General features: G+C 33.3%; 1 long non-coding RNA gene across 2 annotated transcripts in view; it reads left to right on the top strand.

Annotated features, from left to right (window-relative positions):
• LOC108660807 overlaps window positions 1-2948 on the top strand; it is a 14948-nt gene extending 12000 nt beyond the window's left edge. Inside the window, exons 1-3 of one of the 2 annotated variants that reach the window (XR_001926499.1) lie at window positions 1388-1428; window positions 1673-1746; window positions 2912-2948. This is a non-coding gene — a long non-coding RNA (uncharacterized LOC108660807). Of the gene's footprint in view, window positions 1-1387; window positions 1429-1672; window positions 1747-2911 lie in introns of those variants that run through there. The other variant, XR_001926498.1, reaches the window with a different exon arrangement.

The following is a 4818-nucleotide window of genomic DNA, read 5'->3' as shown; positions in this document are numbered from 1 at the left end:
TATATATATATATATATATATATATATATTAAGTTACATATTGATCACATGGGCGGCTGCCCTTTTGTTCACTTATATTTATATTATTATATATATATTTATTTATTAACTTCAATTAACACATTTGCACTTAATCCTTGATTTTATTTTATTTACCACATAACCCTCCAACTTTCACATTTTAAAATTTGATCTTTTCGATGTGTTTAAAAATTCTAATTTTCATCTATCTCTTTCCTTAACACACGTACAATCAAAATATCAAAATTGTACTTCAACGCGGTGTCACCATAATATTTAAATATTTACTTACTCGCGTCAGCTCGATTTAATAAAATCACGCTGATGCAATTATCGTCGTTTTCCTTCAAAATTCTTCTTTACTTCATCTCCCCCACTTAAATTAGTCATATTCCATTTTTCATGACTAATTCTGACAACATTTAAAATATTAATATTTTAATATTATTTTTTTGAATAAAATATTATTTTATTTTAAAATTTTTCACTTGCCTTCTTTGGTCCCGAAACACATCATTACATCTCGGTTTACTTCTGAATCATCCTTTAGCTTACTAATTCCTCTCCAACGAAAATATTATTATTTAATTATTGTTTTTGCACGCGCGAAGCATTTTATTCTTGAACGCTCCTTTCATCCTTTGTCGCTCTTTAGCACGCCAATTCACATCAAACTATCATTCATTTGATCAATAAGCTCTTATTTGTGTCCAATGAGGGTGCGAGGTATTACACATAACTAGGAGTAGACGCGATAATGCGAATCAGGGGTAATTTCATAATTTCTCTTGGTGAGCTCCTATGAATGGGTTTTTTTTTATGCTATTAAGGTCTAAATAGGCCTAAGGAATGAATGAATGATATTTACGATGGTAAAATAAATGAAGAAGATAAAAATAATGATAATTTCCACGATAAGGGCAAAATGGTCATTTTACATCTCAAGTCTAAATTTTTATGTTTTCGTCAACCCGAGTATTTCTAGACTATTATGGACCTTGCCCTAGTGTCAAAAGAGTAAAAAGTTGCACAAAGGATGAGAGGAAGACAAAGTCACCATGTTAAGGGCATTTTGGTAATTTATGTGAGAAATGGATAAACTTTAGATATAAATTTCTAAAGCTCCAGCAAATTTCCAGCAACTCTTCTTCTTCCTCCCCTCTCTTATCTCCATTTCATGTTTTCTTCATTTTCCATGGAAGCCTCCCATGGTAACCCTAAATCTTGTGTTTTTCTACACTTTTTCATAGGGTTTTTCATACTCATACTCTTCTACACCTTAAAAGCCCTTAAAGGTCTTTCCTCGGTATATTTTCTCACTAGCTGGATGGGTGGAGAGAGAGAGGGAGATTGTCCACAATAGCTTGGAAGCTTTTGAAAAGGAATTCAACTACAAAAACCACTAAGGTGAGTAATGAATTAGGTTTAATTTTCAAGTTGTTGATAATGGTTGATGATTAGAGTGGTCAGTTAATCTATTGTTGAGATTGTTAATAATTTTTAGAGTGACTAGAGTAGAGTAAACAAATAGCCACATAATAGTAATTGGGAGCTAGTTAGGAATAACTAGCTGAACTTGAATTAGGAAATAGCTTTTGAGAGTGTATTAATGCCAATTTGGGTTGATTAAGGTGCTATTGTGTGTGTATAGGTTCCAACAAGGCCTCACATGGCCATTTGAAGCATTAGTTGAGGCTAAAGTCAAGCAAAGAATCAACAAGATCGGTGAGTGAACTTGCATCAAAGTGTTTTTGGAAAATACATATGTGTTGGGATGAAGCATTTAAATGATTTTACTTGATTTTCATTAAATTATGCATGGGAACAAGCCCTTGATAAAATGTTTTGATGTTGTGAAATTGTGAAATGTGTAAAGAGATGAATCCATGTGTTGCTATATTATGTTGGTATGTATATATATGAATATGTGTTGTGCATTGATGAATAATGTTGTGTGATAATGATGACCCAGCTATGTGCGATGTGGGAGTGCACATGAGCTGATGATGACCCGGACTATGTGCAAGTAGGGAGTGCCCATAAACCGATGATGACCAGGCTATGTGTGAATGGGGAGTTTGCATAAGTCGATGATGATGAGCCGACTATGACGATGAATGAAGTGGGGTGGTGTACGTGTTTATATATGTTTATATATGTATATGTGATAGAAAGTTTATGATTATAATATGTGATTGAAATGAATAATGAGAAACTTGATATTTTGTGGCATGTGAAAACCCCTTAATTGTCATCTACCCTAAATCTCACTACAGAAAGAATGCATTCTCGCTGCAGCAAGAAACTCTCGGGTGGTGGGGGCACAAACCAGCCCCGTTTCTCGCTGCAGCGAAGAAGAATTCTCGCTGCAGCGAAGAAGAATTCTCGCTCTAGCGAGAAACTCTCGAGTAGACCCGAAATTCTAGTGCAATTCTTCTACTTTGAAAATGATTTTGACCACCTTCCAATCAGAACTGGGCAAAGTAGAAAACATCAAAGTTGTAGCTCAGTCTCTTAGCTTTCTAATGGTTTAAAAATTAGGTTAATTTAACTTCGGTAGTGGGAGATATGTTGGAAAAACCAAAACATATGCAAACTAAGACTATTTCTCACTGCAGCGAGAAACTTACTGTCCTGCTTGCTACCTTGCTTGATTTTGACATATTTTTCACTCATTTAACTTCATGGATTGATCATGGGTTTTTGCAACACTATGAGGTTATTAATCAAAGTTTTAAATGAGGGGTTTTTTAATAAGAAATTAAATCAATTGCATTGTTTTTTAAACAAGTGCATCATGATTTCTAAGTTCTCCTTATCGATTGCTTGTTCCCTTCTTATGTTCACTCACTGAGTTTTATACTCACATTTTTAAACTTCATGTTTTCAGATTCTGAGGCAATTGGGACCTAGATTGGGTGTCCACATATGCTCATCTTCTTGGTAGGTACTATGGCATCTCAGCAGCGGTACCTTCACTTAAAGTCACTCCGCTGACGGTTGAGAGTCTTTGTTTGTGTACATTAATGTAATGTAAACTGCTAGGAGTCATGTTATAAATGAAGTATGTATATGTTGGATTGATGATGATGATGCCCTTATGAGATGACAATGAATGACAGTACTTTGAGATAATACAAAAATGAATATTCGGTTGCTATAAAATATTATTGAAACATTCATCGTTGAGAATTACAACATATGGTTTTAAAGATGATGGATGGAATAAGGAATAGGATCTCATAAAGAGGCTTGCTTGGGCCTAGTGGGCTATGCCCACTAAGCCCATGCATCGGTAATAGCCCGAAACTTGGCCTATGACGTACACCTTCTGGCTGATTGCAACCTCTAAAATCAGGAATGTGATATGTTTCACCTTTATAAAATGCTAGATACCTTTCATATTAGGATAACCAGCATCCACTACATAATATTTACCTAGGAAAAAGGTTAAAGCTTTAAGTATTAGTTCATTATAAAAATTCAAAAGATAAATATATAGAATATCAAACTTTATACAATAAAAATTATAAGTTGTACCTTCTAGAGGGTGAGGGAACACACTTTTCATTTCTTCAAGCACAATTGAAAAGATATGGGTGTCATGTGCAGTGCCAGGCCAACCAACAACCACAAAAGTGAATAACATGTCAAAATTACACACTAACATGACATTGTGTGTTGGATATCCCTTTCGACCAATAAAACAAATTTGATCACTTGCAGAAGGAATAGCAGGAACATGTGATCCATTTATAGCACCAATGCACCCTTGAAAATAAGGCCAATATCTACGATCATTTTTAATTTTGGATGGAGCTTCTGTAAATTGAAAATCTGAAGCCTTGACAATTTCACTGGCTAGTAAACATAAACTATCTAACACTTCACCGAACTTCCTACTTACAGTCTTTCCCGATTTTCCAAATTTATTTTGGACATTACGATTTGTTTCGCTGTGTGCACAAGTCCAAAGAAACATAGCAACCGCCTCCAATGCTGTCATGTCTTTAGATGGATGTAACCATCCCTTATTTATCAATGTATCTGTAAGTTGCAATACAACATGTGATTCCATCCTAAACATTCTATAACTTTCACCTGGAGTTTGTAAAATTTCACGTACACAATTCCATCAATCAGAATAATTGAATATGTTTCCTTGTTTCATTAAGTATTTCATGTGATATATAATTGCAATAGCAGCTCCTCCATACATGTTTTGATAAAACCTTGCATATTTTTTGCTCTTTACAGCTTGTATTGATGCTTTGACTTCATTAGAAGACATCTGTTTAACAATATCAAAATACATAAGTAGAAATCCAAGTATATCAATTAAAAAAATAAATATTATTTTAAACAAATCAAATAGTACAAATAACAATTTAAATAAATATAACATAGATAAAGGTAAATTCTTTGAAACACCAATTTAATTAAACATAATAAGTAACACAAATACAAAAAGACAGTAGTTTAAAGTTCAACATCAACTTAAAATAAACAAATCAAATCCTAAACTAATCAACTAGTCCCATCACAATTTTTAGATAAATTATGCTCATATTGAATCCAGTTTAGCTTATCACTTAAATCTGGCAAAGAAATAAAAATGAGTTTATTTTCTTCCTTTTTAATCAATTATAGTGCAAAATTAAATTCATCTGCACTCAATCTCCCTTCATTTTGTAAAGATTTCATTACTTGAACACATTTTGGAATACTATATTGTCCTATGGGTTGTGATGACATTGAAATTTCAACACTTTTAGCTGTGTTATGACTTTCTACTGC

Source organism: Theobroma cacao, chromosome 2 (genome assembly GCF_000208745.1).
Source record: "Theobroma cacao cultivar B97-61/B2 chromosome 2, Criollo_cocoa_genome_V2, whole genome shotgun sequence".
Lineage (NCBI taxonomy): Eukaryota > Viridiplantae > Streptophyta > Magnoliopsida > Malvales > Malvaceae > Theobroma > Theobroma cacao.
This window is presented reverse-complemented; position numbering and strand designations above follow the sequence as displayed.